Genomic DNA, 25,760 nt, shown 5'->3' with positions numbered 1-25,760 from the left:
CGCTGGACGGTCTTTTTTAGATGTCGTCACCAAAACTGGCTACGCTCCCATCGCTGTGCATGGCGCTAAAAAACGAGACTCTCGCATGGCAACGGGCGAAGAGGGGCTGTCGCGCAAACACGAATTCACTGCCGAATTTTGCCACGTGTTGCGGCAGGCAAACGTTTGAGAACAGGGTCCTGCACGTGGCGCAAGGGCGTTGGCTGCCCAAAAATTGTTTTTTGTTTTGGCACAAACCCTCAACTATGGCCTACACCTATGGTAGGCCAAAAAAACTCATTGTGGGCACCTACCCTGGCATTCTAGCGTAAGAGTTGAGGCTAGACGCTAAAAATAAGCCAACGTAGTTACTTTACGAGGTTTTTGGCTTGACCTGTGTGGGAAGGGTATAGGAACGATCCAAATGTAAAATATTTTATTTTTGAAATTTTTATGCTTGCCCACGTGAAAATATTTGATTGGGTTCTGCATGCATCAGGTTTTATCGAAGGATTCATAGGCGGAGTTTCTTTATGGCGCTCGTTGTCTTCTTTACATTGTTTTCCTCTACATTTGGCATCAAGGCAGATGATCAATGCTAAGATCCTCTCCGTCTGGTCTGTTAAACCACATGTCTAGTTCTTCCATGCTCTCCGTCAAGAGAGGCTTGCTAGATGGAAGTAGGACATCAACAATTGAAGAAGAGTTGCACATGGCATGGAACCCTATTCTCTTTGATGTTTTTATGAGTTTAATGGTGCTGTGTTCAAAGTTTTGTTGTCACTTGAAACATTTTGTTGTCACTTACTTTTGTAGTTACAGGGCAGGCCTCTACACCGTTTTACTATGTATCCTTAACATGTATTGATGAGGCTCTGCATAGTCCGTCAACCGTGGGGGTTGGCGAAGCAAAGATATAGATCGTCAGATCAAAACACCTTAATAATCGTAATAAGTGGAGCACTACGTAACCGGTCAAATTACCAAATCCACTGGGACCAACCGGTAATTAATGGGCAAGTGTGATGCGTGTGCCGGCAGCCACGGAGGCTTTTTGTTAACTACCTCCACGCAGATGGCCTTTGCACCCTACAGACTGACTATGCCCTGTAAATGCATGCGCATCACGAAACCCATCGCCATTTTAACCAATCAAAGAATGACACGTATCTCGATCGTGCCCTCCGCCACCTCCGTTGACGGCCGGAAATCAGCATCGATCGTCGATGTTCGGTCGAAAACCGCTCCGGGCCTCCAGCCGGTCGCCAGTGTGCCCGGTGTCCACGCACGCTTTGCTGCATGTGCAATGTGCAGGTGGCCTCTTGCCTTATGAGGCTGTGGTATTTCTGTGATGCTTTCGTAGATCGAATCTCATGTTTCTGCCTTTGTTTTCCCCTTTATGCTTTGCATTTGCCGATGCGTAATCTTTTCTGTCGTGCTCTTTCAGATCGAATCTCACTTCTCCGAACTTCCATTTGTAATTACTTCTGTGCCTTCTCCTTCCTTGATCGACAGCTTGAGGTTCGTCTATCTCTGCGGTTCATTGTAATGTTAGACTTTGCAGTCGTTTTCCCTTTCTTGCCTGTCAGAACATTAATTTCTTTAAAAGCAGGAAGTTTTGTGTTGGACATTTGCATCTGCAGCCTCACGCGTTGTGCTTTCCACGGGCTTCTGGATGGACGCGGAGCAATAAGCGTGTTATACCATACTTGTGTTTTCCCATCTCATTAAGCTTCACGTTTTATTAGAGTTCTGATCTTTCCCCTATGGGTGCGCTCACGGGGTAGATCTACATGCAATAAAGATATACTTTTGAGTTTGGGGGGGTTTATCCCTCCGCGTGGCTTGTCTTTTCTCTTTCTCGTCCCATCGTCGTCATTAAATGTTAAGTGAATAGACATATCTAAGGATGGATAGTCTGAAAATTGATGGACGCTTACCATTGCGTGGTTGCACAGTAATCGGTTGGAAGGGGGGTTTTAAGTTTGGCAGCCTTTTATTCCTAAATTGCATGAAATTGTGCCGATAAACAGATATCTTCCAAATCTTCTTTTATTGCTGTGGATAAGTACTAGTGCATGTGTTTGATGCATTTTGATTGGGCACACGTTGTCAGTGGGCCAAATAGAAGGGGCTGAAGCTCTGCTTGTGTGAGAAGCCACTGGGAAGCTTCTCCCTCCTCACCTTCACTCCTCTATATTTGGGGTTTATTGTATGGTTGCAGTTCAGTTGTTGTACTTCTAGTTGTGTGCTTTCATTGTAGCCAGGATCGGCATTTCAGTTTGCAACAATACCATTGTTGTGCATGCATGCGCATCTATTCCTACTTGTGCGATAGTGGATTGCACTGCAGTCTAGCAGGACTCGTTTTTGTTTTCTTTCAGAACATCCATCCGTCCTTGGTATTTTCTCTAGTACTACATCGCTGTTGATATATTTGTATGATTCGTAACTCCACTCCCCAAGTTTGCCCTGATTTCTCCCGTCACTGAATAACCAGCTTGAAATTTGCAAATTCTTTACTATGAATCAAGTCACATCCTAAGGCCTGTGTGTTACGATGGCTCCATCTAAGGAAGTCACATTGTTGCAGCCAGCACTATTCAAGGTGGCAATTGTACCATCTTTGAAGCATAGTGACTTGCATGCCACCTTTGTCGGTGCACTCCAATGTTAAGTAAGAGTAGGTTAAGTTTTAACTAAGCTTCCAAATGAAGGGACCATATATTGAGGTGAACGTTTGATTTCTATTATTGCGTTTGGCTGACTGTCCATGCTACCAATTTCCAAATCGATAGCAAGCCATAGCTTAATGAGAAGAGTTGCATAATCTTTATATGTTAAAGAGCTTTACATAGCTTAGAATCTGTCTGCAAGGATGTCTACCAAAGGGCTCCGTAAATACGGAAGATAAGTAAAGGTGCATCCTGAAATCACTAATGTGGGTTGCAATATCCCTCTCTCGAGTGATGAGATTTTGGACTACTTTTTGATTAGCCTTCTCCTTTAGTGCTAGCAAGTATGTGTGGCTGTGTGGATTTGTATGTGTGAGAGCATATGTTTATACTATGCTGTACACCCACTGTTGGGCGCGCATGATGTCAGTGGGGATGTCATAGTAGCTAGTCCCTGCTATGCGTGATGGAGTTTATGGCTTTCAACCTTATGAGTGACTATCATGAGAGCGAAACTGCGCTATGTTGTGTTTTTAGAGGATGAGTTTGGGCATCATCTAGATATATGCAGTATCGCTCTCTTGAGCTTCAGGTTAAGACTGGTATGTATTTATTGTGTGCCCATAAATATTGGCAGAGTCAATCATAATTTTTGCAATTCTAATAGAATATGCTTATTATTATAGTTTAAGTGCATGGCACTGCTTTGCCATAAAATATGTCAATATACCAATCTCTTTTTAATTTTAAGTAATCATGCCTGACATTTATCTTCTAGTACTTACCCTAGCACGCCAATGGTTGGATTTGTCTCTGCAATAGCAAACGATGCTTTGTGTGCTGTTTGTTCAATGACAGTCTTATAACACACATCTTTTGATAATGTGGCAGCAAATAAAGAAGGCTTATAGTCTTATGTCCAGCTGCAATTTGTTGGCTTTAGAAAGCACAAACAGCTCAAAGATTCTCAGGGAATCACCAGTGTTTTGCAGATTCGCTTTTGCTTGTATAGTAGTATATTGCATAATTTTTATGGCTGCACATATATACGGTACAAAGTACAGCTTGAACTGCTGTATGCATGGCTGTGGAAATGATAACAGCTTTTTGTTTGGCAGTGATTGGAAAGCTGGGGGAAGCCATTTATGGAATAGTGTATTTTAGTAGATTAGCTCTTCATAATCTGGGCTTTGTTTCTCTACACGTGTGTGTTTGCTGGAATGTAGGATGTGTTTTCTTTCTGTAATTTGTAAACATGTTTTAAATGGTATCTTGTTGTGTTGATTCAATACGATTTGTTTTGTTGTTTCTCTTGAGCAACTTCAAAGGAGAGGAAACGAATCTTTTTTTGTATGAGGTAAGACATATGCCTGTCATAGCTCATGTTTTCTCCTTAGCTTTGGTTATGCCTGTTAATGCTCAAGTTTTCTTGGCTTTTGTTAATCTTTAAAAATGTATGTTGCCCAAGAGATTCCGTAATCTTTCGAAACACAGATGGCAGCTTATGCTTGTTTACTGATGTGAACATAAGCGTAGCCTTGCTTACTAAGTTTTTTTTATTTTTATTTTTTACTTTCTATTTTTATTTTTAGAAATTTATCCTTAACATCTTTTTTTCATCATTTACTCGTAATTTTGTCTAAAGTCGCTTACAAACTCCCTTCTTTCCTTTGTTCTTTTACTTTGTTCTATAACAAATTATAATTTGTAAGATTGGATATATTCTAGTCTTATTAAGGTATGTGTCATAAACTGGTAGCTTTGAAGGATCTTTCTATAACGGTACCCACAGCTGTGTCATGGTTTTGTTTTTGCAAGGGTGCTTTGCGTTTACCTTTCAATAATGTTTATCTGTGACATTATGCAGAGTCTTTTTTAATCAGTTTTAGGTGCAGTTGTAAGGTGAATCTCAGATTAAGAATGGACGTTTTGAAATGCCCTGGCTATTTGCTGCTTCAGCAATTCAAATTTGCTGTGTGCGCTGTCTATTTCCTGTTTAGTGTGCGTCAGTAGAGGTAGTCCCAAACAAAGAAATTTTGTCAAACAAAAAGGGTCGTGGCAGAATTTCAGTGTACAAAGCTTATTCCAGTTATGTTGAGAGCTTCCAGCTTTAAATAAATATAAGATGGAATACTACTAGGAATTTTCCTGCAAGGCAAATGCGCGTTTTAGTCCTTTCACTACTTCCCTCTCATCGGCTCACAACCCATGTTCAATAATTACTCTTTAACAGAAAGGGTAGTTTGTTGAAAGGAATGGGCAGACATTTTTCTGGAACAAAAGGAGAAATCCCCCCCCCCCCCTCTCTGATGCTTGTACTACTAGTGAGATGCGTGTATCTGTTTGTGGTTGAGATTGTCATTGAATGTGCAGATAACTTTGTATATGAGGAAGGGTTACTTGCATGAGACTTGTACTACAAACTTGGGAAGTGGGGGTCTTAATAAGTGACCTATTAGTTTTGAGTTGGAATTTAGTTTTAGCGTGTTGTTTTTAATAAATATTATGTGTGCGGATATATCACACATTATACCCTTGGTTTTGTGTCTGGCGAAGGGATTTCCTGTTTATCTTCGTAAGCATGTGTGCCATGTTTTTTTTTCTGTTGCAAGGGGCTTACAAGTGGCAAAGTCTACGGGACTGGTGAAACCTCGCCATCTCAGAATGGTCACTTGATTCTCCAAGCTGTTTTGGACATGTTTTTTCAGAGTGTGCCTGGACTGGAGGGTACTACCCAAGGTGGAGTAGATGAGTGTCACAGTTCCTGCCCAAGCTTTATATATGAGACCTTAAGACAAATTATGGCAAGGATATGTGGATAATACAAAAGATGTGAAAATGATGTACAAGCATACCTAAGAAAAATTTGGCTTGTAACATGAGTTGGAGACGATACTGCAATTCTGACACCCAGAAACACTGGTTGCATATGAAGAATGCAAATGCAATGCGGCCTCTGGCTAGCAGGAAGTACTGATATTTAGGCAAGATAACTGTTCATTTTACACATTACCATTTGAGGATAAAATCTGTTTTCATGGGATTACTCAAGCCCCTAATGTTATATGCTTTTAGCTAGGAGCGATCGGTGACTTGTTTCTATGCCACTAGGGTCAATGGTATTTTGTCGTGAGTTTCAGATGGAAGTCTGGGGAAGGAGATTTGATAGACAGGTGCCGTCTCTAGAAGCTCACCTCTGAAATGTTTTGTACTCTGGTTAATTTCCTGTTTAAATAGGTTTCAGATATATGCAGCCCTGAAGGGCGTCTGGTGGATAGGGGGTCTGGAGTGCCGTAACTATTGTGTTTATTCATTGTTGGGTGTTCACCAGGGCTCATATATGAGATGTCTTGGTGGAATATGAGTCGGTTATGTAGAAGACCTGCATGCGGGAGGAAGTGGCTTCAATTGATCTTTTTGGATAAAAAACAACCCACAGAGAGGGCCACTTAGAAGAGAGCGCTTTAAGCTATCAATAATCATTGATATGTCTATCTGTGATTTTGATGTGTATGTGCGACACTTTATGTACGGTCTTTTCAGGTGCAGACATAACGCCAGGTCTGTCAGGTTAAGAAAAGACTTTGAAAATACCCTGGTATTTGCTGCTTAGCAATTCAAATTTGCAATGTTTGCTCTGGCGATTACCTGTTTAGCGTTGTTTAGTACTTTAAAATAGCAGCAATTTTGTGAACTAAGAGAGAGGTGGCAGAATTTCAGTGTACAAAACATTCCAGTTAGTTTGAGAATTTCCATCTTAAAAGAAACACAAAAGATGGAATACCATGCAAGGCAAAAGTTAAGGGGTTGAGTTTTAGTCCCCTTGGTCACAACCCATGTTCATCTATTACTCTTTAATGGGAGGGAAGCTATTTGTTGAAAGGAATGGTCAGAATACCTGTGGAAATCGACTATGAGAGAGAGAGAGAGAGAGAGAGAGAGAGAGAGATTCATACTTAACCCCTCCAGAATTTTCAGTGGATATGGTTTAAAGGTAAAACCTCTCATGAGAGAAGATGTGGGTTCAAATCCTGCTGTCCACAAATTAACAGATGGTTGCAAGCATTTGCATGTATCATGAATATGCACATCTAAGAATTGTCTTACTAAATCTGCACTAGGTCACATACGAATGTAGGTGGGATTCTGACAGGAACCTGGGAAAGGGTGTGCATGATAAGCTGCATGATAAGCTATAAGAGCTTCCCTTGCTGGATTTGCGTAGGAAACTGGCTGGTAGGACAAGGGGCGCCAAGCACTGCAGCATACGGATCAGCATTAAAGGAAGGCATCAAAATAGCCTTTAGCTGATGGGACACAAGCATGAGAGGGATGAGAGATGTGTGTGTGTGTGTGTTAGAGAGAGAGAGAGAGAGAGAGAGAGAGAGAGAGAGGAGGATCGAACAACACACATGACAACACACATGACGACAAGTTCACATCACAAACCAGCATGTTTGCTCACAGTGAGCTGCAGAAATGTGGGTCGTGATGTGAACTATACACAGTGGGAGATGAGGGAGAGAGAATGCCGACAATCTAACTGTTTGTTTTGAATGTTTATGCTTTCTATTTTAATTTGAGCTCTTATGAAGGCATGTGTATCTGTGTGACCAGCATGTCTTTTGGTTTTATGCTACTTTAAAAAAAGAATCAAATGCTTTCTTTTTGTAATTGTTGCAAGGCACTAAAGTGAAACAAGGTACTACAAGTTCACCGACTTGGTTATTAATGGATGGCGCTTGATCATGAGTTGGAGGAGCTAGAGAGAGAACCTCAACTTGGTATGACAAGATTGGAGATCCATAAGAACTTAAAGCAAGGCGCCATAGTTAGACCTTGAGAAGTAAGAATTGATAATTTGAGTGCGAGCATTTGCAATCATGTTTGAATCAGAGTGCTTATTGCAACACAAAGTCAAAGTCCAAAGCCCTCATTGGTTTACTTTCAGCTGAAAATCTGTAACACTTCGTGATAGTTTGTTTTCATGTGATTCGAGACCCTTAAAAGGCCTATGGGGAACTTAGGGCAATGTATGAACTTTGGGATGGTTATTGGCTAAGATTGATGTGCATGCTTCTTGAATGAAGTAGTTTCTTGAGATTTTGGTGCAAATTTAATCAACTTTCTAAAACTTGGCACCCTTTTGGGGAGTGGCTTTCAAATCCAACACTCAAAGGTACTCAAAAGTGCATTATGGACATATAGCTGGGTTTTACCTCGGGAACATTTGTTATGCTGTTAGGGACAGGTTTTTATGTGGAATTTAGGGCAATTGTTTTACCCACCTTTGGGATCACTACTTTGTGACTAAGCTTGAAGTGTATGCTTCACGAATCAAGTGATCTCTTGGAGGTTTTAGCACGTGGTAGTGCACTTTTCTATGTTTGTTGTCTTTACGTCTCTTTTATTTGGGCAGTTCACCCTCAAGCCCAATGCCTATTTGTAGAGCCACATGTATAGCAACCTTCTCTTTAGAGCCCCCTATTGGGTCCAAGATGCATAGGCCTATGTATGCCTCTTAGGTCCATGCCTTTTACATTTAAGATAGACCATTGTAATGGTCTTGTCACTGAATAATCCATTGCCAAGTCCTCATAGTTTCCCACCATACCATAACTTGTATAGCGAATTGTGACATTCTATGCAAGAAGAAAATGTTTTGGGTTGTTTGTCATGCGATTTTGAGTTTTGGTTGTATAGAGTGGAAGATGTGTTCGGTGACACTCCTTTGTGATTTGCAAATGTTCAGACATGTAGTGTAATGAAATAAGGCGGTTTGATGCAAATTGTAGTTAGGATATAGACTACCTTACACAACTATTTAGGTGTGTATTGGTCATACTTGTCATTTATAAAATCTCTTATTGCTTGTCATTTTGGAAAGGTCTAGGAGGTCCACATGTCACAAGGGTGTCTCCTATTGCAAGGTCCCTATCATGTAAGCTCTTGATAGCTCCCATACCAAAATGCTAGCAAGGGATAGAGGTGCCACCTTTGTTAGGCTCGTTTTTGGGACTAAGTTCCTTTCTTTTTACCACATGTTAACAAGTATTTTGGCCCCTTTATATATTTGACCTCATATGGTCACAATGTCGCAACAATATTCCATGATCCCCCCTAGAGGCTAAATCCATATCCAATTTTGAATAATCTAGGCACATAGCCCCACGACACACAACCATAGTCACATCCTTCTAGTTGTTGTCGCCAGCTTGTGAATGAACATGTACCAAGTACATGTTACCACATTGCACATTTATTCAATGAAACTCAATATCTATCAAGGAAGACATATCTATAAAACTGAAGCTATTAAGTGCATGTGACATATCTTCAAAATTGAAGCTATTAAGTGCATGTGACGTGCCAATTATTTTGAAGCTCCATCTTGGATTGCTTATGTCAAAGACTAGGACGAGGAGAGCCGACTTGCATTACCTCCCCACCAACTTGCAAAATGGGAATGTACTTAAGGATTGGAGCTCCATTTTGTGTCAAAGCTCTCAATCGTTGCAGCTCCAATCTTAGGTTGCTTATGGCAAAGACTAGAAGGAGGAGGGCCGACTTAAATTGAGTCAAGCAAACATCAAGGCAAAAACCATGCCTTGACATCCCATGAAGCACAAATGCCCAAGTTCCCCCCCCCCCTAGTTTTCACACCATGAGCATGGTTGGAAGTTAACAATGAGGAATGTTGGACTTGGTTGAGGACAAGGACCCTTCTTGATTGAGGGTGGAGTTAGGAGAACCTAGGGCATGTGCCTAGTCAAGAATCTGACCACTAGCAAAGATCTTACTACTGTAATTGAATTAGAGGAAATATGCTTGTTTTTAAAAAAACTTGAATTAAAGGGTAGATTTGGAGGTGAATCTATTGATTTTGTTTTGGGAGGAGTCTTGAATCTATGGGAAAACATGTATAAAGCACAATGCCTCACGAGAGAGAGAGAGAGAGAGAGAGAGAGAGAGAGAGATGGGCAAGAAGTGTGATGAGATGGTTATAAGATGCAGTGAAGTATTTCTACTGTCGTAATTGCCTGGATATCAGCTGTATACTGGTATGTATTTCAACTTTAGGGGTAAACCCTTTCATTTCTTTATAGGACAAAGCCATATAGTCCTTGTTTTCCATTAGTAATGATTTTAGTTCTTTTTCTTCCTCATGTAAGTTGATCACCAATATGCACAATAATTTGTTCTTTTTGTTCCATAGCAAGATTCAATTTTCTTGCCTTGGCTTGCCCCTCATAAACTAGGGTTTTCCCTAGGTTATCTATTTCCTTGAGTTTGGAATTTCTTACTGGTCTAGGCATTGCTATTGTGGCATATCCCTTCATATAGTTTTGGAAGTAATCCAAAACTTCTCTTAGGCCCTCGTAGGATTGTGAGGTACTTGCCAATTGCTATTGTTACTAGTTGTTGCCGACGACACTTGGTTTGTTGCATTGGTTGTCTCGAGATTTTTTTTCGTATCCTCTATTTCTACCTTCATTCTTGCATCATGTTTGAAATTTCAAGGCTTTTTACTTTGTGAGATTGATGATGGATTCTCAATGGGAGCTTGGTTCCCAAGTAGTGCTCTGCCATGCATGCTCCTTCAAGACCTGCATGGGCTTTGTTAAGTATAATTTCCCCACCCTAGTCTATATTCTCTCAAATTCATTGAAGTGCTCCATCTTATTTGACATCGAACACCTTTCTTCTTTTTTCTTGATCGTTTGCTATTTGCTGGTGCAAGAGGGTCTAGCTACTGCCATTAGTGCTTGAAGAATTTTTAAATCATTATCAAAGGATTGAGCTTCTAATGTGGCATTCTCGACCTTTGTTTCTAGGTCTTAGTCAAAGTTTACAAAATAGCTATCAAGTATGGCATCTTCTAGATTAATATCTCATTCCACACTCGCCATGAAGATTGGTACTTATACCACTTGTAGTTCTTCATTTCAGATTGGTGGTTCTACTTGTATTCTGTGCATCCACGTTTGACAACATTTGGATTTATTATCTTGTGGTTCTACTTGTATCTTTTGTGCATCCACGTTTGACAACATTTGGATTTGTTATCTTGTGGTTATCAATTGTGAACATTGCTTGTATCCAATTTTTGATGTCACTTTGTGTATCACCTTCTATGGCTTGATCTCTTTCACTGCTAAAACGGATGCATGACTTGTGGTGTGGAAGACTAGTAATTAATATATGGTTGGTTTAATTCTTGCCATTCCTAGATTTATTTGTATGACTATTACTATTTTGTATTGTGATCTTATCTGTGCCCCAATCATGGAGTACCAATGCTTCTCTACGCTAGGTCTTTCCACAAAAATTAGGTATGTTATTGATCCTTTGGGAAGATCCAATATAGTGAATTGTGTGGTGAAACTAACTCCAGCAATTTAGTTGGCACATTATCAACACTTCCCAATGGCCTCATCTTGGTGTGATGGGCTAGGCATACGTTGAATGTGGTATTTCTCATGGATGGTATCCTTGAGACCCTTTGCTAGGATGTTTATTCCTACCCCACCATGCAAAATATTTCCAAATTCTCTATGATCTAGTGGGATGGTACATTTATTATATCATCCCTATCACCAAATTTTACAGAAATATCCCTATCTTCTTCTTCAAGCTATGGGGAGCCTTGTGCAAATTCAACCCAACCCTTGAAATTGTTTCTTACTATGGTTCTAAATAGGATCATGACTGGTGAGTTAATTAAGATGGCTAATAAGACACCTTCCAATTGGGGTTATGGTGCATGTAGATTCATCAGCCTGTGCTTGGGGGAGGTTCAATCACCATTTTTGTACTGGGAGGCACTGGTACTTTGGCATCTGCCTTTGCTATCTTGTCTACCTCAAATGGCTCCTGTTCTTGTCTTATCCATCGTGTCAAGGCTTTTGATGTTATGGTAGACTTGTTTGGCTTCTTGAGTAGCACTAGGGGTTGATGTGCTAGGCATTGCTTCAAACTGTTAGGGAAGACTTCTTTGGCTTCTTCAGTAGCACTAGGGGTTGATTTTTCTCAGTGGGATGATCATAGTTTGTACATTGGGCATAAATGCTAGTTGCCTCGACATTAGGACTGGTGCTTGCTAGTATTGTTGGGGCTCGGGTATCGTAGAACATCATGGCTTGAAAAATTCTAGATCAGACACCATAACCTTGATGGTTGGGCCCCTTTTGGTGGACTAAGTTTTCTCCTTAGGATTGGGCACTCATTTGCGCTTTGGTTGGCCATGCAATGCAGAGCCACACATCTTCTCTTCCTGAGTATGTTGGCATGAAATGTTGAAATACTTCTAGTTTTTGCTCTATGGCTTGCATCATTTCTTCTTTCACACTTATGGCCATGGCTTCCACTCGATCCTCAGTGGCACAGTCATTGGTTAAGTACTTGTTGCCATGGAAGACTCGTTGTCATGATGACTTGATTTATGGTCATTGCTATTAGTGCATGAGTCAGCCTTGCTATCTTTGATGCTGATTACAGCTTCTCTAGCATCATTGTAATGCTCATAGCTATTGAATTTCATCGTTTCTTTTGAGATGGGATTTTTTAGTTTAGAAATGAACTTGGCGATTAAAGATTTATCATGAGGAGGGAGGATCACACTCGGCTATTAAGTGCTTCATTCTAGCCACATATGTTTTGACCTTCTCTTTTTCGTCCTGCTTGATATTCTAAGTTGTAAGACAGGGTCTCTTGTAATCTCTTTGCTTGTGAATTGTCAAAAAGGAGATTCCCATGTGGATCTCTTCTCCAATAGGAGATTAAGATACCATTCAAAGGCTTCATTGATCAAGGCCATAGGCTACTTTTGTGTCATCAACTTGATACCTCTAGCATGGCATGCCATGTCAAAGAGATGGAGATTTTTTCAAATCTCCTTGTTCATTCTAATTTGACATTTTTGGTATGCCAAAATGTCTTTTCCCATTGTTATTTGCATGGTTGCATTCTAGGTTGGAATAGCCAAGCTAGGGAAGTTGAAATTTTTTGAAAATTTCAACAAGGGCTCCCTTTTTTTTTTCAAGTTTCTCTTTATAGATAAGCACTAAAAGTAGCTTAACCTACTTGTGGGTACATGACTAACTTAACCTAATTGTAGACTAAGTGCTTGGTAACTTAACCTAATTGTAGACTATGTTGGGATAAATGTGATCAAGGGCTTGCTCTAAGGTGCATATGTGCATCTAGGGGAGTCACATGTGTGTGTGCGTGTGTAGTAGAAGCACACCTAGTGCTATGAGGTGTCTAGACCATGACATATGTGATGATGTAAGTGCAAAGGCCCCCACATGGGAGGTTCCTTTGATTTAGCCAGTTCCTATGATGTAGGGGCTGATTGCCACTGATGTAGGGAAGGTGCCTATGATCTAGGCCACCCTCTCCCCATTTCTATAAGAGAGAGTCACCTCTCTCACAATCAATAGAACAACACATTTGGTTTGCATCTTGTGTTCTCACTTCTCTTCCAAGATGCATCTCTTCTATCCCACATTTTCCAACATTTGGTATCAGAGCCCCTAGGTTCTAGAGAATCCATTCTGAAAGTGCCACATCATCATCTTCTCACCCCTACCATCTTCTTCTCTACCTCTTAACCATTTTTCATCTTCTTGCCCAAATTTCCTAAAGCTTATTATCCCTTGTTTCTCCACCATTCCCCAAGCCCTTTTGGCTGTAGAACAATCTCTATAGGGCGCACCTCGAGCTCGAAGCTTGTCGCGAAATTGTGCCTCCATCACCTGTGCCGACAAGAAAACAGTCCGCTGATGTATCGCATAATTCTGCCTCCGTGGTTATTCATTGCGAAATTCCTTTGAGCACAAGTTGGGTGACACTACAAGCAAGCTGTTGATGAATTTTGAGCTCATTTGGTCAAGTATTTGAGGAGAATTCACACAAAGACAAGTCAAAGAAGGCGCATTTCTCCCAGACAGAATAGCGCATAATTCTGCCTATGCTATATGTTGGACTTCCTTTGATATTCAAGCTTTGATTTGCATTAGAAAGCCCTATTAGAAGTGACATATTTAGTAAGATAGAGCTCCTCCAAATCTACAACTTTTTGTGGCATTTATTTGATAAATGTTCTTGACTACTTAAGTTTTGATGATACTTGATGCTTGAGATACTTGCATTGAAGCATAACATGGTGGAGACATGCCAACATTTATGAAGATGAACAAGTATGGTATGCATATGGTGAGACAAACTTTATGGAATCCTCCTCTATAATCATGAAGTTTATGATCACTCATAGTGGTGAACAAATGGATGCAAATGTTGATGAATATGTTTCAAAGTATGTTTCTTTTTGGAAATGTTTTGTACTTCTCAAGTACAACATTCTTGATGATGAGATATTCCTGGTGCTACCATTGAAAAAGGGTGATCTACTCTCTTCACATTTTAATTTCATGCCAACTTCATTGGCAAATGACAAGATGTGTATGAATGTCAAGATCAACATTGAAGGCCTCCTCAAAGTTTTCAAGATGAAGGATGATACTCATATTGCTTGTGAGTCTCTTCAACAAGAGACATCACTTTGGGATACTAGAAAGCTTGAAGATGATCAAGCATTTACAAAGAATATGTAGTAGAACCACACCTAGTGCTATGAGGTGTCTACATCATGACATATGTGATGATGTAAGTGCAAAGGCCCCCACATGGGAGGCTCCTTTGATTTAGCCAGTTCCTATGATGTAGGGGCTGATTGCCACTGATGTAGGGAAGGTGCCTGTGATCTAGGCCACCCTCTCCCTATTTCTATAAGAGAGAGTCACCTCTCTCACAATCAATAGAACAATACATTTGGTTTTCATCTTGTGTTCTCACTTCTCTTCCAAGATGCATCTCTTCTATCCCACATTTTCCAACAAACTAAGTGCAGCACTTGTAGGTTTGGTTAAGGTCAGTTAAAGTTTTGGGTTAGAGCTATGTTAGTTTTTAGGTTCCATAGTGGGGTTAGGTTGGGTTAATGTTTAGGGTTAGGGATTTCAGAGGGAAAGTGAGGGGGGTAGTAGTGGCAATCCCCAACGGCATTGTAGTGAGGGGGGATGGATGTAGGGAGCATGGGTTTGGTTTTAGCATTGTGAGGGTGAGAGGCGATGAGGGGGGTTTTGGTTTGAGTGGGTGTAAGTGCGTGGTAGTGGGGGGCAGGGGGGGGATGGGTTGAGTGACGGGAGGAGGTTATGAGCAAGCGGCATTGAGGGGGGTCAATTGCAAAATGGTGGGGGGGGAGGGGTCGTTGGGTTGAGCGATGGAAGGGGGGCATGTTGTCTTCTGAGCGGTAATGGGGGGGCTTCTAGGCTAAGCGATGAAAGGGATCATGGGTGAGGAGTGATGTGGTGAAGGGGGGGGAGAGGCTATGAACGATGGGGAGAAGGGATGAAAATAAAGAGAAAGATGGGGGGGAAGGAGAGATGGTGAGGAGCGAGGAGTAATTAGGGGGTATAGAAGGAGGGGGGGTGAGGAATGAGGGGCACCAGACAGAGAGAAAGAAAGGATATACCTTTAGTGGTGGTGGTAGAGGTGTTAGTTGATGGAAAAGCGGAGGTAAAGCTAAAGAGGATGGATAGAAAAGTTTAGGGGGGCATGGAGATGGAGGTGATGGATGAAAAATGAAAAGGTGGAGGTGGTGGATGGAAAGGCAGAGGTGGAGGTGGTGGATGGAAAAGGAGAGGTGGAGGAGGTTGTTGGCAGTCTTTTTCTCTCTCCCTCACTCGAAAATCATGTATATCATGTGTGCTCAAAGGCATGTTTTAAAACCCCTCTTTTATGTTTTGATATTTAAGGCTTAATACATTTTTTCCCACCTCCTATAAAATTAAGATTTAAAGAAACAAAGCGCTTCAAAAGGATGATATTTTTTTTATAGAGCTACCCACAAGATTGTTCTTATAGAGCTAGCCACAAGATTATTCTTATACAGCTGACCACAAGAATAACTGATACGATTTTGGCACTTGGAACATCCATTTTCATGCTTCATCACTCTTACATATGAACAATCAACTTGACAACTTTAGACACCACCCCATCTACTAATTAGTCATAACATTGTAGGCTAATCACATACTTATGTGATTTTGGATATTTACAGTCAGCATAAGAAACAACTTTCGTATCTCAATTTGATAAGACTGAGACTCTTAACCAAGAGATTATGGATTCAAGTCACCGCTTGGTGTGCAATGGGCTCGCTATGCAACTGTGCTTAGGTTCAATGGATTTTCATTCATTCAACATGAGTGCCACTTTTGACCATGTCGCATGTGTGTGCATGTGGGTGCATGCATGCACCATATATATGTATGTGTACATGGATGCATGCATGCATGCATGTATGTACATCCATACATACATGATATTTATATACGTACATACATACATATGTATGCATGAACTTGTGTTTGTGCGTGCACACATATAGATGTGTACGAGGCCACATCCACACATACACAGACAAATGTATCATAGTTATAACACCAATGAAAGTTGAAGAATATACTTACATCTAGTTAAGATATATAAATATAAGTACTATAGACACTACACAATTTGAAAAAAATGACTTTCATGGGATCTATGTATACAAATTCCTTAGTAGATTCTAGGAAAACTGAGCATTACAATAAAGATAACTTTGATGGGCTACATTTACACTATGCAAAGTGGTCAATATAGACGCATTGATGACATTCCAATCAATACAAACACTATATATATATGCTCAAGGTAGAAAATAAGAGTACATCCTCATCATGAAAAGTATACCTGGATAGGCTATTTTTTCTCTTCTTTACAAGATATATATTTAGGGTTGGCAAATTGGTGACACTTAAGAAAAATATTATGTGACTTAATTGGCAAATCTATTACTAAAGCTAAAAAAGAATGATAAATTATACATTTTCATTTGTTTAAAACATACAAGCATACAAAATTTCATCCATCTCAACAATGCTTTTTACTTTTAAAAATTGTTATTTACAATGTAATTTACTAAATTGGCTTGGCATCTCATTACATGTTGAGCATTTTATTTACTATATTAAGATTTGTACATACCATATAAACCTATATAGCTTTTTAAAGACAACTTTCTACACGTACAATAACCTATCAATACCAAATAACTAACATCTTAACCTACATTAAAAGCTAGTCAATTTTAAGACATTCAACCTTATAACCACTACTTCCTAGTCATTGTGATATTCATGAATTCAATGATATTATATATAGGTAACTAGTGGTTGACCATTCGAAAAGGTATGTGACCCACTAAAGACCCATCAAGCAATAACATGCTTTCCACATGCTTGGAAAGACCTTCTAAAAATCCCTCATCAGACACAACAAGCCATGTGACATGCACATAAGATGGAATTGCTTGGTCAAAGTGAATTCTAAAACTGCATCACATTACTAACAAAAACCGAATATCCAAGGTTAATGATGCAAACAATGCAACCACAATGTTTCTGCAAACCATTCAATTATAAGCCAATTGCATGTGTAATGTGCAAAATCTGAGCATGATTAAAGATTTGTAAGGTAAAGTTTCTGCTTGAACAAAGACAAGGCTAATGCATTAACTTTGCTATAGCAAAAAGCATGTTTCCAATATATCCTCCAAAAACTAGGAGAGAACTACATATAACCACCTTCGATAACATGTTCTAAAAACCCTTCCAAAAAGCAATAAGCCTTGGAGATAATGTCAAACATGGATCCGATGTCCCTTTTCTAAATAGTGGTAGGACTTCATCAAACCATATGTCTTTCCCTGTACCCATAGCTTGCATGTAGCCTATCTCTTCAAGAAAGAAAACACCTATTTTTGTAAGAAACCTTGACCTTTTTCAACCATAGGCATGTTTCCTACATGAAACCAAGTACAACATATCGACCAAAGAGCTATACCAATAGAAAGAATGCTACACTTCAAAACAACTCCGAGTACCAAATTCCTGTGTGTGTCGCCTCTGTAAGTCCAGCCATAATACTCAATGAGATCTTGTAATGTAATATTATTTCATTCTTACTTTGCATCAACAAATGAGATCTTTTACACATGAGCAAGACTAAGAGACAAAGCTAGGATGCCACATGAACAACACATGGGCTGGGCAACAAGCAAGCAAAGAAAAAACAAAAAATAGGGCTACCACATGGGCAGCACATATGCTGTCATGTAGGCAACACCCATAGGTATACCTTGTTGCTTGGAGTGTACATTGATAATTACAAAACTAAGGCGTAACCAACAAGAGCTACATAGAGAAATCCGGGATAGATTTGGAGCAACAACAATTCATGGAAATATACCACGATGTGCTATGATGACACATGACAGGCTCTAAAGGCTGCTGACTAATTGCTTGGGCATGACCAGGTTATGAAACATAGGAATTTGGGGTAGGGACAGGTGGCACAAGCTTGTAATGAGCCTACTAAGGGCATGGAGTAGGCTGGTATCTTAGATCAACAATAGAAATGGATAAAAATTGGAACAAAAATGATGTAGATCTGGTTGAGCAAATCTTCTACATCTGACTAGGGTTGAATAGGTTCAATAGGCTGGTTGCCTCTATCAATTGGATGTTTGGTTGGCTGGGAACACAAGGAAAACCTTAGAAAAAGGGAGGGAGTGGTCAACGCAAGCCTAAAACTGGGTTGCTCCTTTTATTATATGGACTAACCTTCAAGACGAGGAGTTGGAAAACTTTAACTACTACAACATATATAAGCAAGTCCATAACCATTCTTGTGAAATAATCATTCACCATTGCTATGTACATGATCTATACATGATAATAATGGCACATGCCAATGGTTGAAACTTACTTGCTATCCTGGCAACAATAATGTACAAAGCATAGATATGTTAGGTGTGAGGTCTTTCATAAACGACCACAAAAGTTCAGCCCCACCAAAAGTAGCACTTATAAACCCAAATCCTTAGAAGTATGAGGATCTGTTGCTTGCAAGAATTAAACAAATAGAAAAATGATGCCAAATGAGAAAAACAAAGAGTGAAAAACAAAACTAAACAGTTTACCATGAGCAAGAAATACTTGAAAAATTAATCACCAAACCTTTACAATGATAAGTGGCAAAAGCTAGATCTTACTTGTCCATTTGTAAGATATAGAAGGATATACACTGACTTTTGCTCCAATACATAATCGTGGGTAGCTACAAAAAGACACTATAGACCTCACCTATAGCCCGTAGGTTTTAGTGAAAAACCACACAGCTTTAGTCACCAAAAAGGAGTTGTTTTCAGCTAAAATCCTTGTCTCTAAACAAATTTGAAAATTTATTTCCTACAAGAAAGAAAACATGCACATCAATGAGGCCATATGTGATAAGAAACAAACCAATGCAAAAAATGGTGTGGATTCACTTACATGAAGTATAATATATGATCAACTAATCATTAGCCTTTAAAAAATCATTAAATAGCTTGAAGTCATCCCCACCATCAAGTTGATATCTATCTTCGCTTCATTGTATGTTAAATTTGCTAATGCAATGAACGAATCTATTCCCACCATGTTCAAGTCCATCAAATCATACGTATAAATTTGTGGATTGTTTACCTTTTGATACCACCCAAGATGAATCTCTAGTCCTTGAGGTTGATCTGTCAAGTCAAAACCATGTTTGTAATCCACATACCTGCCTCTTGTCTTCTTTCACATCTTTTGGACTCTCCGAAGGTACCATGTGCTAGAAGTTTCTCCATCTTCTTCAAGTTTGTGGCTTATCCCTTTCTTTTTAGATTTTGTCGCCCTTGTCCTTTTGTATTATCATGAAAATAAATTACACAATCACTGCCAATGCCAAAAAAGTTTCCATTGCTTCTTGAAGACATTGATTTTGTCTCATGGGTAAAATAAACTCCTTGTCTCACCCTTGTCAACTTGTCCTTTGATAGTGTTGACTTCCCATTGAGTTGGATTACCAACGTGGACTTGAACATAAACTTCCCATCCACTCTACTATTGGGCTGACAATCTCCTTCTCTACTTCATGACTTGCTTTATCTAAGAGTTCATCAACTTCATGTCAGATCTCACTAACAGAAATGGCCTCATCGTCTCCATCACTATCCTCATTTAGGGGATGGTCATCACTACATGGTTGAGCAAATTCGTTGTACTCATCTACCTCACCCATATCAGCATCTACCTGTGACCATTTAGACTCTATATCTATGAAAGGCTGCCTCCACCATATTAGGTCCTCAAATTTACTAGGCTTTAGACCCAATGAATCACATAACACTTGTGCTTGTCTCAACCCCTCTTTCAATGCATCTATCAACTTTGTAGTACGAGGTCACACTCTCATAGTTTCAAAAGTCTGCTTTTGTACGCCTTCGCGCTTGCTTAGATTCTTCCAAATATGTTCTTGTTTTTAATATTCCCTTGAGAAATTTAGATCATTGGAGCTATGTTCATGCATGGCAATCTTATTTAGATTACCAACGGGAGGCAGAGGAGAGGTCAAGGCGGAGGTGGGACGAGGAGTGGGGAGGCGGAGGAGAGGAGGGAGGGTGATTAATCCTTGAACTTGTTGTGTGTGCAACAGGCCAGCCTGCGGGCTAGCCTATTGTGCACGCAACAGGTTCAGGGGGGAGGTTAATCACCTCCCCTAAGCCCCCAAGGGAGGGGCTTGTTGCACGCGCAACAGGTTGGGGGGGTTAATCCCCTCCCCTTAAGGAGAGTGGGGAGCCCTTTCGGGCTCTTTAAAAAAAAAAATAAAAAAAAATAAATTAAAATTAAAAAAATAAAAATAAAAATAAAAATAAAAATAAATTAAAAAATTAAAAAAAAGATAAAATAAAATAAATTAAAAAAATATTAAAAAAGTAAAATTAAATAAATAAAATAAAATTTAAAAAAATTTTAAAAGTTAAATAAATAGATAAATAAATAAATTTAAATAAATAAATTAAAAATTTTAAAAAATTAAACTAAATTTTTGAAAAATTAAATTAAATTCTTTTATTTATCTTTATAAAATATTTTGAATTAAATTATTTATGTAAAAAAATAGTATCTAGAAATATAAAAATATATATTTTTAAATACATTTTAACTTTTGAAATTTCAATTAATTTTTAATTTTTAATATTTTAATATTTAATTAGCAATTTTTTTAATATTTTGAGTTTGAAAATCATTGTAGTTCTCATTTTTTGTTTTTGATTGCTTTGCAGAAAACTATGGCTTCGAGTTTTGCTTCCAAGGTGTCTTTCAAATATCTTGAACATGTTTGTTTTTTTATGGAGCGCAAATCAAAGTATTTTTTGGTGATCACTGTCGAGAATGTGTCAAGCATGAAATATTCTCCAAAGGCAGTAAGAAATGGTGGCATTGTCTCAACCATCAACATTAAAGAAAACAATTTGATAGAGGTTGTGTACAAATTGAAGAATGACGATGTGGTCTACAAGTTACGAGTTACGCACAAGCACTTCTTGAAGCCCTTACCAGATTCAATTGAAGGAGCCTAAGAATTACTTAGTGCCTTGGAAGCATTGAAGAAAATGTGGGATGCATTTCCACAATATCTGCGGTAGTAATTACAATATCTCCAACTGTACCTACACCATCGACTGCTGCAACTACAGGAACAAGGAGTGATCATGGAGCAGATTCAAGTTCCACAGCTATTCCAAAATAACTCCTACTCCACGTGCAAATCGTTCAAGTGCAGGTTATTTAAAACCAAGAGAAAAATTGGATAGTGATGATCAGGATGAAGATATAAGTCTCGAGACTTCTCTATAAGTGTGGCAGATTTACATGCTCCAGAAGATGAGGGGTACATTTGGAGATTTTCACAATTCAGCGTGGCCACAATGCTTATTGATCCAGCTTCGTTGTTCACAAATCAAAGAAAGCTAGATAAGACATTTGCACCCAAATTGTATGAAGATACGAGGAAAACAAGAACTCTAGTTGCCACTAATATCACTCTTCATCCTATGGCGTTTAAGAGACTTCAAGAAGATGATCCTACATTTCTTGATGTCACATTTCAAAAGCGCATGGACTTTCTTGATGCTTTAGAGAACTTTAGAAGGAGTGACTTTGTTCGTGGAGAGGCTTTGTACCAAAGCTGATATGGGACTGACATCAAGAAGAGATACATGCTGGCAAAGAATAGATTCTTGGAAAGATGTAGGTTTGAGCCCATTGATGGGCAACACTTTTGTGAAGCTTGCAGGATCGCTCTTGATGAGGGAAGAAAAGGAAACTTGCCACAGATTGAGTGGATGGAAAAGTTTCATTGGGTCATTTGTCATGTATGCATATCTAACGATGACTCAAAGTACATTCTAGAATCAGAAAGGCTGAATTCTGCTCCATTTAGGTTGAAAAAAAGCTCTTCTCTTTCTGAGATCCTGATAAAGGCAAGGGAGTTATGGGTGGGCTGTGGAAAGCCACAAACAGTGAAGGGCAGGAGACCTACATCTGAGTACATGGCAAAGAGGACTCGATTCTATAGATGCTTGAATGGTGTTGTAAGCAATACGCAAGGCATACTAAGTAATAAGGTTGAGGCCAAGGATCTGAACACCGCGATTACAAGATACATGGATGTTACTTGCATTGTCTTCCGCGAGGACTTAGTGTTTTAGAGCATGGTGGATGTTTGCCAAGCATATGAATCAGGAAAGATATCCTTTGAGGCACCAAAGCACACTGCAACTCAGAGGAAAGAAATAATGAAACTGATGTCTATTGTTTAGTGGAGAGCATTAAGGTTTGTTCTAGATGCAATAATGCAAGAAGTATGCAAGAAGATCATAAGCGGTGACTACTTCTTTAGAAATAAGAGCAAGCATAGCAACTTGGATGAAGTGGTCACCCGAATGATTCAAAGTGAGGCTGCTCTCTCAATGCTATTGTTTTTATTAAAATCTGATGATGAGTTAGCTGTTGGCAAATCAATTGATGTGGATAAGAAGAAAGTACTTAGCATAGGTCAACTCCTTGATAAGACATGGGCTAGAAAGTGGTTGGCTTCAATGGATGCAGATGCCACACCAACAAAGGATCCAAGAGCTAAAATGCCAAAGGTTATTGAGAGAGAATATATGGACATCAAGAAAAAGGCCTTGCAGTCCACTGCCCAAGGTAGAGCAATTGGTGGTTTAGATGATAGTTATCCATTCAGCTTCTCCTATGATATCTTGCTATCAGAGAATGATACAAAATTTGCACACATCAATGGCATTGATACAGAGCATTTCATAACAATGAGCGGTCATGCTTGGGAGAAGCCATGTGTATTTTTCATAGATGAATTGCAAGACCTTGCTGTGTCACGAATAGTTGAACTTGTGCGATTTACCATAGAAGGTCCTATGGCAGATAAGAAAAGATCAACGTTGGCCCTGTTCGTGACAGAATCACAAAGGGATCTGTCTTGTATACAAGTTTGACATCTGCATTTGGGTACTTACTTTCAAAAGTATACTATGGTATAGTCCTACGCAATCATATGACTATCTTGGAAGGCATTGCCATTCAAGTCTTGCAGCCTTTCTTGATGTGCTTCTTATCCAGGGGCGGTGGCAATCTAATCAAGATTCCTTTAAGGACTCTCGAGCTTCATTACTTTGAGGACAATAAGGTTAAGCTTGATGCAGCAATGGTGGATTACAAAAAGTCGATGGATCCTGATGTGATACTAGAGATGACAAAGAATTTACTAAATGATGGGTGGGAAGTAGCATTGTATCGAATGGGTTTTGCTGTGCTGAGAAATTGTTATGCCAAGGTAGAAATGTAAATGTCATTGATACCCCCCATCAGATTGAGTTCCTTAACACATATTATAGTTGCACTACCTTCTTTGAAGAGGAAAATGTTGAAGAAGAGGGTAGTGAGTCTGAGGGTGATGATTCTAGCTCAGATGATGATGAGGATGAAAGCTCTGCATCCGATGACTTACACCAAGAAGAAATCCGCACAAAGAATAAGGGTGATCGATTGTCAACTAGAGTCAAGGAGGTTCATACAGGAAGGCCCGCTGCAGTAAGAAGTAGTAGTACAACACGTCGTAGGAAAAGGTAGGGCTAAAGAAGTGGAAGCACTTCCCTTGAAATTAAAAGTGAGGAAGGCACCCTTGATCTTGGGTGAAGGACATGCAAGAGGATGAAGCAAGGAAGCCTTACCCAAAGAAGGTATGGACGAGGCAAAGCATGACCAGGAGGAGTTACCAAGAGGCATAGATGGTTCTTCAACCATCACCTTACAGACTCCAGAGTAGCCTACTAGTCAGGAACTTAGTAGCCAGGACCCTACTCACCAAGAACTTGGTCATGAGACTCTAGAGCAGCCTACTAGTAGTCAGGTGCTTGGAACTGAAGAGCAGACTACTAGGCAGGACGATACTAGCCAGGACCCTACCACGAGCCTACCACTGAGACTCTAGTCTTAGAGAAGCCTATTAGTCAGGACCCTGGTAGTCAAGGGTGCATTGAGGACATTGGTACTGTCTTAGAGTAGCCTATTAGTCAGGACCCTAGTAGTCAAGGGCCTGGCATTGAGGACATTGGTACTGAGGAACATGATGGCTGACGGCTTTGTAATCACAAGTTTTAAACTTCTCAAGTTTTGAACTTCTATGTAAAGCACATAAGTAAGTATGGAAAATTCTATATAGCTTTGAAAATTTTGAAATGAAATGCTCACAACAAAGCGAGTCTCAGTATTAATGAAAAATATAAAGCAATTAAGGTTTTTATGAACACCACAATGGCTCACAAGACAATTTTCACTCAAATGAGTTTAAAAGATGATACTTTTGTGAATGATAGTGTAATTTATACCTTGTTATTCTATTTATCGATTGAGAAATTTTGTGAATGAGAATTAGTCTATTCTACCTATTTCTCTTGTTTTTTCATGGACTAGAAAGGCCACAATTTCTCTCAACATTGTTGTTCTATCTTGAATTATCTAACATGGTCTTCTACCCTGTTTGTAGAGATACCATTCCAGGTTTAACCTTGCTAAATGGAGACAATGTTTCATTGCAATTCTTTGCAGATGACAATACAAACATGTTGGTTGCAAAGATAGATAATCTTGATAATATAATGTAGATAGTAACTTGAAATTTGCAACTCTATCAGATGCAAAGATAAATTCTATAAAGACCTCCATATTGTATCTATATTGGGAATCATCCCACATTGGCTCACACAATATGGATTCAGATATCTTGGTTGCCTATTGGGTCTTAGTATCACAATTAAATATTTAAGATTGAAATGGTGCTTTGCAAAGATACAAAGAAAATTTCATAAATGGCATGATAATATGCTTTTGCATCTTGGAGATTTACTATTTCAAGTATACCCGTACCCCTCTCCTAGTTTACATTTCCACCATGATTTCATTCTCTGCTACTAGCCTGTCTTCTATTGAAAAGTTATCCACCAAACTACTTTTGTGGTAGGACAATTTGCATTCAAACCCTTGAGCTTATATAATAAGAGCAAACGAAGATGAGGGAATAGGAATAGAAATTCTCAAAGATAAATTTTAGAGACTTTGTTCTACATGTGTCACGAGAATTCATACACTCAACAACCATGGGCCATGTTTGTACAGTATTGGATTGAACATCAAGGTAGTCGTGGGTTCATGCCAACACTACAAGGCACAGACCCTTTTTCGACGAAAATATCGACCTTTTTAACACTAAAAAGTTTTTTTTTGACGGGCGCAAAGGTCGGTATTTACGTCACTCTATCAACGTCAAAAAAGAACGATTGCTATATAAGCGTCGCTATATAATGACACTAATAAGCGTTGCTATATAGCGATACTAATAAGCGTCGCTATATAGTGACACTGGTGGTAAACGTCGCTATATAGCGACGAAAAAAAACATTAGTGGGACTAAACAGGGCCACATCAAGCCCTGTTTTGCCCTACTAATGTTTTTTTAAAAGTAATTACAAAAGAATGTTGTTTGTTACAAAATTTCCTTTGTGAAAAGGGTGATACAAAATCGTTCAAACAAGCCGAGTGACAGAAGCATATA

General features: G+C 39.3%; 1 long non-coding RNA gene across 1 annotated transcript; it reads left to right on the top strand.

Annotated features, from left to right (window-relative positions):
- Positions 1-1,305: 1,305 nt before the first annotated feature.
- Positions 1,306-6,209, top strand: LOC147881015 (uncharacterized). Its single transcript, XR_015543988.1, has 3 exons — positions 1,306-1,500; positions 5,267-5,827; positions 5,986-6,209. It is a non-coding gene; the product is annotated as an uncharacterized LOC147881015 (long non-coding RNA).
- Positions 6,210-25,760: the final 19,551 nt, after the last annotated feature.

Source organism: Dipteris shenzhenensis, chromosome 31 (genome assembly GCF_047967505.1).
Source record: "Dipteris shenzhenensis isolate YYH24624 ecotype China chromosome 31, Dip_SZ_1.0, whole genome shotgun sequence".
NCBI classification, from domain to species: Eukaryota; Viridiplantae; Streptophyta; class Polypodiopsida; order Gleicheniales; family Dipteridaceae; genus Dipteris; species Dipteris shenzhenensis.
The sequence above is the reverse complement of the archived record's forward strand: the minus strand, read 5'-3'. Positions and strand labels throughout refer to the sequence as shown.